This window comes from Pleurodeles waltl, chromosome 6 (assembly GCF_031143425.1).
Source record: "Pleurodeles waltl isolate 20211129_DDA chromosome 6, aPleWal1.hap1.20221129, whole genome shotgun sequence".
In the NCBI taxonomy this organism is placed as follows: domain Eukaryota; kingdom Metazoa; phylum Chordata; class Amphibia; order Caudata; family Salamandridae; genus Pleurodeles; species Pleurodeles waltl.
The window spans coordinates 561,058,136-561,071,134 of NC_090445.1; the positions used below are offsets into that span (position 1 = coordinate 561,058,136).

Sequence of the window (12,999 nt, forward strand, 5' to 3'; positions counted from 1 at the left end):
TTAATGAAACAGTCTCCCACTGAGATGCCAATTCATGTCCCATAGACTGAGGCTTCCTAGCATTTGAAGTGGTCTCCAAAACAAATATACTTTGATTGCTGCAAATGTATGCTCACGATAACCTTGGGCTTGGACAAGATAATGCCAGTGCTTACATAATCATATATGATTTGCAGTGCTTAGAAGCGATGGGACAATTTGTGTCTACCATGTTGTAGACGATGGATGAGTGCTTGCTGCAGAAGTATTTGCTGAAGCTCTTTAGGATGCAAGGATGTAATTAAGTAATCAGTTCAGACCCCAGTCTAGTGTTATTTTGGACAAGTAAAACGTACTGTGAAAGAAAGTCTTGACTCGGGGATTGTAAGCACAATCATATCTTGATTCCATGACCTGTTGAGTGTTCAAAGGGAACTTAATAGTCTGCCATAAAATTATGCACACATTATTGAATCTTATGTCAAGTACTGGGCACAATATCTCCACTCCTTCACTGATATATCAATTATGTGAACTGGCATTACTGCAAAAATCAGCGGATCCCTGCAAAGTAGTGGTTACCTGAGTGAACAAGGCTGCAGATCTTCAAACCTTTACACGTTGTTCCTCCTAAGTGAGAAGAAAATGCTTAAAAAGTCTTTCATAACGTTGACGTACCACAAGTCATTAAAGATGTCCATCTTGAGTCAGATCCACCTGGCCTGAAATCTTCACAAATCTGCAGTATCTCAAGTCGTTAATAAAAGTCCTTCTCCAAACACATGGAACTGCTTAAAATGACCTTAACAAAGCTGAGGGGTGTGGCTTCAGCGTCAAAATTTACAATCACTTTATGGCTGCTCCAATAAACTTTGCGTGTTTTCTATGGCATTCGTATATCAAGTCTGGTTTATAATAAGTCAATATTACAAATTCAATAAATGTCTTGATTACTATGGAACCCTAATAAAGATATGCGCCAGCAGTCACTCATATAGTCAAGTTCTTTCCATCTTATTCTTAGAAAACTGATTTTTGAGCGCCATTTGAGTTGCTAATATTAATGTCCAGGGCCCAAATGCAAAACCTCCATGCACTTTCTAGAGACTTTTTTGAACAGCACCACTCCAAAAACTGCTGAATGGAATTACACCACATTTATCAGGAAACTCGATCTTGGTTCAGAAAGCATGCATTTTGTGAAGTGGTGTAAATTTGTTCAGTAGTTTTTTTACAAATTAGGGATCAAAAATATTTGTATATCTAGATGGCTCATTCAAACGACTCTTGACAGAGTTCCTTGAACATAATTTTTTTTTAAAAAGAATGCTCTGATTGACCCAGAGGGGTTTTCTTCCCTTTGGCCAATTTGCTCCCATAGGAGACACGCTCCTACGAGAGCTCTGACTGGCTGCCATCAACATGGAAAACAAAATGTTGCAGGCAGCCATTACAGGACTCAGGGACATTGTTGCCTGTCCTGGGTTATGAAAAAGACAAAATATGCAAGGGGGAAGGGTAGGGATACTTTGTCCCTCTAGCTCTTTTGTCCCTCCTCTTCCCCCCAACACCCCTTGCCCCACTGGCGCCAACATTATAAACAATTTAAAAAAAGAAAACGCATGCCTGTTTTAAAAAAAAAAAAGCACAAAGAGATATTGCACAAAACTGGAGCAATAGGAAGACCCCAAGTGTCTGCAATTGGGTGCATAGAATGCATAAAGGTGTAAGACTTTGGATGAACCCATCTAAGAAGTCCATGATTGTCTCCTAAAATGTATAGAAAACATGGAACTCCTGGCAGGTTAATTTTTATTTGAGGGAAGTGGATATTCAAATGTCCTTTGTATACAACTTTCTGTGTGTCTGTGGAGTGGCCGTTTGCAAGGGAGTTGGTTTTGCAGTGATGCTCCCTATCATGATATCCTTGTTTATGTGCAAGGTGGATCAACTATCTTACGTTCTCAAATGTGTGTTGAATCACTGAAAAAAACAAACTTGAAAAAACGATTCTGATGGGCTCCTTATTGTCAAATGGCATTCAAGTGTTGATGCAACCACCTTTGTGAATGTCTTTCCTGGTGAAGATTCCATTAGTTTTTCTCCAATCTCTTTTTGTTCTAACCCACTTTTTCTTTTTATGGTGTCCGCCTTTCACCCTCATTTACACCCTCCTTTTATTTTATTTTTGCCTTCATCTGCTTTACACCCACCTTCGTCTGTCTTTAACTTTTTTGTTTCCCTTTTAACTGCCTATCTCCCCCGTGCCCTCTTTCTTCTACTTTTGCTCTCTTCTTTCCCCATACAGTTTGTTTTCAATTTTAAATCACATTTTCTGTTGAAAACAGAAAAGATAGTGTTTTATTTGTGTCAAAGGATATCGTTTTCTAATGGTTTGAATTACTGGTAGATTAAGGCTAGAAGTAATGTTGTATGGGAAAATGTTTCTGCTTTTTTTGTGGCGCAGAAGTGGTAGCCTTGGCCCTAGTGTGATGTGATGTGCTGTGATCCCATCTCTTCTGGATGTTCTTTTTGTCCAGTGCATAGCAGGTCTTACGCAGAGGATGAACGACCTTGAAAAGGTCCTTTTCTGTACCGCTTTTCCTTGGCACCACAGTAGCCCACAAGGAGCTGGTCCAGTCATGTGCCCTTGGTGCAGTTTAGGTAGGATCCAACCTATGCAAATGTTCCTTCTTGTTTGTGGGATGACAAGGGGGATAGAAGGTCAGAAGTGTGATGGGCTGACCTAGACGGAAGGGAGTCCCCATGTTAGGCAGGAAAGCAGCCCTTAAACACAAACTTGCCCAGGGAAAAGGATGTAAATGGAGAATGGGAACTAAAAGCCTGTAAATCGCTCACCAATCTGGCTGAAGTTACTGCTACTATTTTAAGCGACAACTTTTTTAAAGTATAAAGCAATCCATCCACATAGGACAGTTTCAAATATTTCCCATAATGTGGTTGGGGAGTCAACTGTACTAGTATTGAGTTTAAAGTAAACACTAATATGTTGTCTAAGGTATTCTCAGAAGTTATCGCCTCTGAGCCACCAGTTGCCCTTTCTTCACCGCCTGTCATGTCATCTCTCAGGTCTTCTGAGGGTGGCCAGTATTGGAGCATGATTAGTCAGGGCACAAGACAGGATTTATATTAGATTTTCAGATCAGAGGTGAAAATGTAGTTGATTCAAGATGAGGATTTGCGTGAGGGAGAGGTAAATCTACCGTTGTTGGTATGCATCACCTGTGAAGTGTCAGACAAACTCAGTGACCCTCTCGGTAAAGCCATGGATCTGAAGAGTGATGTCACTACTCTGGTATCTGAAGTTAAAATCATCCCGACCACCCTTATCTCTAGGAGGAATTACCGCAAGAGCGTGGTGACTGCCTTGGGTGTATATAATCATCCAGAGTATGTTGTGCATGAGCAGAGACAAATGAGTGCTGCTTGATAGATTGAAAGACTGCTCCTCTATTGAGCTTATTATTAAGACCACTTGCATTCCAAGAGAGGAGACTGAAAGTGTTTATCCTAGGCCTGTAACTAGTTTGCAAAAATTAGGTGCCTACTGCTGCACTAAAGAAATAACTGAAACCTAATTAACAACATAGAATAGAAACGATAAACCCAACTCCCCTTTCCTCTACTTACTAAAGTGAAGCATCAGTCACCCATACCCAACTTCAAAATCTAGTATTGCAGGAGCATGATCATAAGTAGGCAGACAGGCAGAGATATGAACAGACATGCTAATGTCAACGCGGCTGAACGTGAAACCTGCAAGAGACACCTGCGTATATAACATTATGCACCACTAGGAACATTGGATTGAAGAATTACCAAAAAGAGAAATACTTAGAATCAAACTTAAGTCAAGTTTCAATTAGCCTGTCTTGAGAGGCAAGTTCTGCAGTTGGGGATCTTTCTCTGCTGCTGTTGTTGTCTTCCATGGGAGATTGGTCTGTTTGGATGCTCCACTGGCCTCTGATCAGAGCTCCAGTCATCTGGAACTGCTATGTCTCCTTGTCCAGTTAGTCCGAATGCCCCTCAGCCGTCCCACCTGGTTGGGTGAGTTGGAGGCCAGCATCAATCTCCCTCAGGTTTCTGTATCTCAAGCCAGTCCCAGATCTCCTGAGGTCTGTCAAAGATCTGTGATTCTCCACCTTGAATAATCTTCACCCTTGCTGGAAAAAGCAGCATATACATCTCCTGCATTGCTTTCAATTTCTTTTTGACAGCTTGAAATGATCGCTGCTTTTTGCTGGATGTGTGCTGCATACTCCCGGTGAATGCTGAGTCAGGAGAAATCAATTGTCAGGTCTGGCTTGAGGCATGACTGGTGAAGGACAGCGTTTGTCAACATACTTTAGGAATCTAGCGATGATGGGCCTCAGGGGTGCTCACAGGGGAGGCTTCATTGCCAGCAAATTGTGTGACCTCTCAATTGCAAAGCATAATGACAGTGCATCTAATGGGACCCACATTTTAAACCAGGTAGTTAGAAATTGTTCAGGGTTTGACCTTTCATCTCCCTCTGCCCACAAAATGGAGTTTGTTACTCCACAATGGTCCCTCAGGGTCCTAAGCCCTGTGTTAAAGAGATCCTCCACTCTCTTTAGGCGTGCAAAGTCCATGGTTAGCGTTTTGATAGGCTTTTGTTTCTGCGACTGTGACTTGCTCTGTGTCCTTTCTCAGGTCTTGCCTTAGGAGACCAAACTCAACTCCCCCCCATAACCCAATCTGCATCACAAGAGTATTTCTAGTGTTGCATATAACTTGAAAAATCTGCTCTGGAGTAATATATGTTGTACCAGAGTCAGTGGGGCCCAGACTGCTCTTATGGCGTTTCTGATTTGTCATGGATCTGGTAAATTTGTGAATCTTAGTTTGCTGTGAAGTCATTGAGGCCTGCAGTTTTCTTGTTACATGTATTCGTGCACATGCATGTGGAACAGCAGTGGTGCTAGTGTGCAAGGTGGGTGCTAGGTTGTTTCGCCCCATCTAGTAATTGTTGAAGCATCGCAGCCAGTAATGTGTACTTATGTACTACCTGGCAGGTCTCAATAGAGGGTTGAGGCCTGGCAGAGTATGATATAGTTCCATAATCTGTATAGCAGGGGAGGGCCCCAAAGAAATATCTTCTCCAAAGTCAGGGCGATCGTTGTGGGCTCCCAGCCACATAGCCGGCAGAGGTCTCCTACTCATGGACAAAGGGTCAGTGGAGTAGGAAAGTGAAAGCACGAGAAGGTGGAAGACAGGGGCACTCAGTCACAACTCCCTATGAAGTGTTCCAAAATCACCTCAGCGCTCGATTTTGTTATGCCTTACCCTCATCACCACATTTCAATCTGTGAGGGGGAACAGTAGTCATCCAAGAGGACTCCTCAGGTCAATGCAGGGTGGTCACTGTTCCATCAAGGCAGGAGGATCGACTACCCAGGAGAGCCCAGGCAGCGTGCGCAGACTTGAGGAAATGGTGTCACCTGCACCTGAGAGACATGTGGGCCCGGTCACTGCCCAACATACGGCAGCACTGGTGGGGCCACCACCACCCAAGCAGTCCATACAGTTTCAGGGTAGAGTTGTCATTCACACCCCAGAGAGAAGCCGGCCCAACTTCAGCAACCCCAACCAAGTCTTCATCAACTCCCAGTGCTCAAAACGCAGTTCGGTCTTCCCCACCTTGAATGCTGCTGCTATTGAGTTTCGTGGAGCCGCTCCAAAATGCCACAGGGCCACCCTGCCTCTTCTTGGCTGAGCCCGTATCCAATGGAATCGATCTGTGTCACCAGGGTCTGACATTGTGCAACTCACATTGTACCCACAGGTCCAGGACAGCCTGACCCCTTCGGGCACCTCCCTTGCTCCTCTTGAGCCTCGTAAGTCAATTCACCAGGGCCGGAAGGGCAACCTTCTGCACTGAAACCTGTCCATTCATGGACAGGCCAGTGTCTGCCCCATCAGGTGTCTCCTTTAGCCCACCTGCAGAATCCTGAGCAGCACTGGAAGATGTACGATTAAGCACCATTCAGATGAGCTTTCCTACATCATGCCAGCCATCTTGAGCATCGGACCACGCAGCCAATTTGAACAATTATTTACAAAACCAGATCTTGATTAGTTTATGTCGCCGTGCATGATGAATACTGTAAGAGTTACTGGATGAGAGTGCCTTAATAGAAAAGTGTAATACGTACATTTTTCAGCATCGGATTTTTCTAAGTTAATGTTGTCACTTTTATATGTAGTTTATGTGTTTTGCCAAATATGTCTTTGTGCTATCTGGCATCTGTTCTCTCATGAAGCAAACTTTATTACCCACTGAATCCTGTCAGCTGGTTGGTCTCCTTATGTCTCCTTATTTTTTGCTTTTGAAAAAAACCTTATTTGTAGGTTTCAAATGGCAATCATTTTCAGGAGGGGTTATACGACAATACAATAATTGCAAGTACTTTAGTGATCATCGTATTTAACTTCTAGGTCACAGCTATTTTTTCAAATTGTCATTATTTCTTTAATACAAATGTATAAATTTCTACTATTTTTTAATAAACAGTAATCAGTCTGATATTTAAAAATAACTATTTTGTTACTGCATACCAATAGTGATAACTTCCAAAATAACTATCTAATGACACTTTACGAGATGTAGAGACCACAATGTAGTGGCAGGCAATAAAGTTGTGTTTGACATAATAACTGTTACGATGACTCCAGCCACTTCATGTTATGTCACAAGTCTTTAATAACAAAAAACATCCACCGGGAACATAACAGGCCCCTTCCCTCCAGCTTCTCCACCAACCGCCCTCTTGAGAATCCCCACGTCCTCTTTATTCCAATCTCTAACATCATCTAGGGATGATTTCAGAGATCTCAAGCCACAACATATCTTCCCCTTCACAATGACTAACAAATTAACTATGTCTTAACTTCTATTACAAATGAGATTCTTAGAACAAAATAAAAAGAAATAAAAATAGATAAAAACACAACTAAATAAACAGGATAACAACAAAAGATTATGTACATTATATGCAAATAAAATTAATAAAATTTTAAAGATTATCAGAACAATTGAATGCACTATTATACAATATGCGATCACATTAAATCCTTCAATGTACAAAGTCTTTCAAATGTCTAGGAAATATTTTCTTCCTTATGCTTCTTCTAATCTCTACACCACTATCAGGCTCACAATCATTCTGCTCTTTGCACATGTTTCCCAGACTCAACTCTCCATTTACACATTTAGCCAATCGTGACATACTCCATACACCACCTCCTTCTAGGACCACAACATTTCTTTTGACTTGTACAATTTTCCTTGGTCTCATAAATTTAGATTCACCTTTTTGTGTCCAAATAGGCTTCTTGATATAAACCAAATCACCCACATGCCAAACTCTTTGAAGTGCACTATGTCTGTCATCAAATACTTTCTTATACGTGGCTTGGTTTGCAATTACCTTGTTACGGATAGGCCCCAATGACTCCTCACACTTTCCTCCAGGCCACAGCCATAATGGAGTTAATTTGGAGCCTGACATTCTGCCTCTTAAAACTCTAAACGGAGACATATCGTTCACAGCATTTGGAGCATTCCTATGAGCCCACAAATTTTCTCTGAGGACAGTTTTCAAAGGTAGTCTATCATCAAGAGCAGTCTGTACACTAGCTCTCACCAATTGATTCATCTTCACATTGTGCTTTGCACGCGTGGGTTCAAAACCCATCCTTGTCCCCTCTTGTTGCAATGACTCCTGCCACTTCATGTTATGCCACAAGTCTTTAATAACAAAAAACATCCACCGGGAACATAACAGGCCCCTTGCCTTCAGCTTCTCCACCAACTGCCCTCTTGAGAATACCCACGTCCTCTCTATTTAAATATCTGACATCATCAGTGGATGATGTCAGAGATCTCAAGCCACAACAATAACATACAATCCCTGGAATATGGAAGGAAAGTTTCGTCATTTTTTAGTTTTGTGCTGTAGCAAATAGTACTATTTGTGGATATCCCCAATGTAGTAAAGTGGGGAACGCGCACCGACACAATGCTCTACAAACAGATCTACTACAGTGACAAGTACGACGACAAGGAGTACGAAAACAGTTATGTGATGTTACCTAATAGCACTGCAAAGCTGGTCCCCAAAATGTACTTGATGACAGAGATGGAATGGCAGAAACTTGGAGCTCAGCAGTCAGGGCTGGGTTCACTTTATGATCTATGAGCCCTAGCCACATATTTTGTTGTTTCAATGACCGCTGCCGAAGATACCGGAAAAACGATTTCCCTTTCTTGTACTGTGTATGCACATATGTATAGTTTTCATAATTTGGCTCTTAGCTACAATACCTTCTTGAAAGTGTTGAAACTGTATTTCCAAACTACTCCTTTTCTTTTGTGGTGGGTGGGAAAATATTTGCAATACAACATAATTGTGCCTCAGAGAAAACTAGATGAATTCTTCAGTGTGCTCCTAAAAATGGGGGAAATTGAACTCTTTACAGGTTTACTTCTTCAGTCTAGGATCTGGCAGGCCCAGAGAAGTCATGGTGAGCGTGGCTGGATCACTGGCTGCCTCCTACAGTGCTCTTTGATCAAATAAAGAAATTGCTTTTACTTTGGCTGCTTTACTTCAATAAATGTGTCCACGTGCATTAAAACTGCTTTTATTTGCCCCTCTTTTCTGCTTCAATGAGTGTTATACATGTTTTCTTTGACCCTTAATTTGGAATGCATATGGTTCCATTTTAAAAAATAACTTGAATGAAGTGAAATGTTTTTTAGCTTTTTTATATGTAAAATTTCCTAGCTTTCTTAACAGAAAGTTTAATTTCTATTAAGGACACAGAGGCAAGAATTATACTCATCTTTTCCACTTAATTTTTCTCTAGCAGCCTTCAACATTAAATAGAAACTAACATTCACATGAACTGCCGGTACTGCGCCTGCTTCAGAGACTGTGAGGTCTCCCAATTTGGGATCCACCTTTATCAAGAGAGAACAAAGCCGTTCAGTAGACAGGGTGCAATTTGCGTTCCCCAAGAAGATGACAGCCCTCTAGCATAAAAGCATAAAAAAACTTTCACTAATCAGAATGCATAATGTCCCATGGGGTCTGTGTCCCCTCGGCCCCCTCCTTCTTCGTGTGATAGTGGTAAAAAACTCTGAAGTCTTTCTTCTTGCTTGGAACTCTGTCCTGGAACAAAGAACAACATGCCAACATCCTATCTTACCTAATGAATGTCACATCAAGCACTAAAGCCCTTCAATTATAGACTTCTTAATAATAGGCTGATGCCAACATTTTATCAAAACTATAGAGAACAACAATGCAGGTTCCGTAAATGCATGCTAAATATGTATCCTTTATAGCCTTCCCTTATTCCAAGGCAAGGTACGATCTTTCAGATCGCAGGTCAGAATGATCCTCGTCTCCTTAATAGAATTGAATATTTCCGTTATGAAAGCTAGGAAATTTTACATTCTATGTCAGGACCGGGATGTGGATTATGCACGTTTAAAGCTTATCCACAACCAACGATTCTATATGTAGAACTGGCTTAAAATAAAGCCTCGTAAAAATGGAATCTGCGGACCAGTCCGCTGCATTGATTATGTCCTCGAGCATTGCTCGCAGTGAGAAGGCTTTGTAAGCCATAGCTCCGTGGACAGTGTAGGCACCGAACACTGAAATATCATTGCTGGCTTTTTGCAGTGTCCAGCACATCCACCTGGCTATGGTTGGAAAGGATACCGCCTTGGAGGGCTTTCTAATGCAAATTAGGAGTTGCTGTTCTCCTAGGGGTCACCACTCTTCTGTCATGTTCTCATACATCTTAAGGCATCGTACCACACACAATTTGGGAGTTTTGTCAAAAGATGGGCATGAAACCACTCTGGAGTTGCATTTTGTCCTCCTGGAAATATGGAATGTCACCCCACCTGGGGTAAAAGCTCTACCTTGCATTCCTAAACCTTGGAGATTGGATTCTCTTCAACATGAAACTAAACATAATAGCATGGCCATCTAACCTGATAATTCCTTCCTGGAAGATGAAACACGCCATTTGACACTAAAGAGGATAAGAAATTCAGCACATGGACAACATTGAATCCCACAGGCTGTGCACCCTTATGCAAACACCCATGTATCCATCTCATCCATGCTGATCTATAGCGTTTGACTGTGCCGTCTGCTCGTGCCTTAGATAGTAAACGTTCAACCTCTTCAAAATGGAGAGTCCTGGAACTCTCCATTATTCCCAGTAATCCTCCACACCATGAACGGCACGTACCCTTGTAGCACCAGTTGTTGAGGATTCCCAAGAGGATCTCAGAGAAAAAATTGCGTTCAGGGTAGACAAATTGGAAAATCCCAAGAAAGTTCTATTGAAACTGGGAACTAAACTTGCGATTTCTTTATCCGTGTAATCAACACTAGGGTCGCCTACTGTCTCCTCATTTGTGTTGCCAATCAAATGATCATTGCAAACAGTGGAAACACATAATCCTGCTCATGAGTCCAAACCTGTAGTGTAGGAAGGCATCCATTGTTCAATTGCTGGTGTCAGAATATCAAGATGTCCAGATCCAAACCGAAGATTGCTCTCCCATTCCACGCCTCCATATGCCTCAGAGACCATGTACTCTTATCCTTTATTTCTTCGGTCAAGGGTACCATTTCTGAGTACTTCAGACTTTGCTTAGTGATAGGCCTTGAATCTCTGCAGAGCCATGTAATGAAGAGGACCCGGAAAGATTGCCTGCATCAAAGAGGACAGAAGCCCCACTAGGTAGGAAACCTGTCCCCAGGACGTGTTCCTTTGAGAGCGTTTTGTGCTGTTCCTGTCAAATCTAAACTATCTTCTGTGAGAGGAGGCTCTGTGTCTTTTCTATGGAGTTGATATTAAACCCTAGGGACGTAGTTTGTTGAGCCAGCACAAGAAATGACTTTTTGTTGGCGACAAATGCCAATTGTACCGTTGTTTGAAGATGCTATTACAGCCTTCAGGGACAGTGGTCCATCAGTAAGGTATCATCCAGATATAAGATTAGGGAGATAAGTCTTGATTTCACAGATTCCGCAATGGCTTTCAGAACCTCTGTAAAACATCATGGCGCAAAGAAAGGCCAATTGGTAGTGCCTTGAACTCAAATATTTGACTCTTCAACAGGAATCACAGAAATTTGCAGTGGGAAACATTGCACAGACAGAGAGGTACACATCCTTGAGACCAAGTCATCCAGTGATTGGGCCACAGAAGGTCCCTCAGGAGGTAAATACTCTATTTTGAAGTGGCAATAAATCAACTACTTGTTAAACTCTCATAGGTTTATAAACGGTCTTTGACTACCATCTCTCTTCTACACCAGAAAGATGTTGGTCAGAAAGCCAAAGGGATGAATATCAGTTTGTGAGATACCATATTTGATAAAAGGTCTCATATTTCCTGATCTATGAACTTAGCATCCCTTTCTGAGAAGAAGAGGGGCTGTGGTTCCAAGGTTGGACTAGAGTGACATAGAATTCTTATGTGGAAACCTTGGACTGTTTGCAGGACCCAGGTATCTGAGGTTAGAGTCCTCTATTAGTGAAGGAAGCGTGTCAACTGTCCCCAACTTCTTGTTGGGAAGAAGGGAGAACTCTCGTCTGAAATATTTCCATAATACTGTCCCGTAGATTGCCTCTGGCTTAGCATGACTTCTGGTATCTTCTGGACAGAAAAAAAATCAGAACCTGGCTTGATCCTGCCAGTGGCCGCATCAGGAGCCCTGGCCTTTTGAAGGGGTTTGGGAAAAGAAGCGGCTTATTGAGCACCTTCTAACACGACCAGACCTAGCAAAGACCTTGGGGTTGAAAATTATCTTCCTGGAAGCCTGTGCCTTATCCAAAGATGTGACTGCAGAAACAAATTTGCCAAACTCCCTAATGAACGGGTTGCCAAACAAACCCTCCTGCGGTACTGCGCCTGCTTCAGAGACTGTGAGGTCTCCCAATTTGGGATCCACCTTTATCAAGAGAGAACAAAGCCGTTCAGTAGACAGTGTGCAATTTGCGTTCCCCAAGAAGATGACAGCCCTCTAGGCCAACCCTGACAGGACATTCGGTGGAATGAGGGAGCTAGAGTAGCCTCCTCTGCCATATCCAGGATTTCTGTGAGGGTCCCTGTGACATCTAAAAGCTTATCCTGACACAGCCGCCAAATTGGTGATACCCTTCCTTGGGTCTCTCATGTACTTCCCCAGGAAAGTCACCATTCCGGGGGTAGATTTCTGAGGTTAGAGTGACTTTGCCCACCAAGGGTAGGCGTAGGCATTACGCTTGTAGGCTGGTGCTGACCTCTTTTCCAGGAGTTTCTGTTGGCGGGTGACCATTCATTTCAGCATAGGTGAAAAATGGGGGTGGTGATATTTGTGGCAAAAAGTGTAAATCTTATCTTCTTTTTAAGTGCTCAAGTACACTTGGTGCGTAGAGGGGAAGAAAAAAACGTTATTGAATATTTTCCCACTCCCTCCTATATTTCTGTTAGGCTTCTCCCTCCCTCACCCTCCTTTACACTTTTAAAATAAGTATACAGGTTTGGCAAATAAGCCCATACCTGCAGTGCCAACGTCCCTCTTGGGACGTGGCGGGTGGTTTCGGCGTCCTTCTTTGTTGACTTGGCTTCGGCTGGGAAAACTGTTTCTCTACCCCTCTCCGCCGCCTCTGACTCCGCGCCGCTCTTCTCCGTCCTTACATGATTCGATGTCTTCGCCTCTCTGCTGTTGTCTTCCTCCTCGTCGGGTGCCGGTCTCTCCTTCTGTTTCTCTCCGACCTGCACCGATGTGCTCCTCGCCCTTTTCTCCTCTTCCAGCATCCCTGCACAACCCTCTTCTTCCAGGTTTGCGAGTTCTAAGAGACGGAAGCTGTCTTTTTGCGTGCCCCCACGGCACTCGTCTATCGTCCCCACTCGAGTAGAGGGGCCGGCTGTAACAGCCAACCTGTTACAAGTACATATCTA

The 12,999-nt window shown here is 42.8% G+C and overlaps 1 pseudogene; it reads left to right on the top strand.

Moving 5' to 3' along the window:
* Nucleotides 1–8,042: 8,042 nt before the first annotated feature.
* Nucleotides 8,043–8,592, top strand: LOC138301638 (cyclin-dependent kinases regulatory subunit 1 pseudogene; annotated as a pseudogene).
* Nucleotides 8,593–12,999: the final 4,407 nt, after the last annotated feature.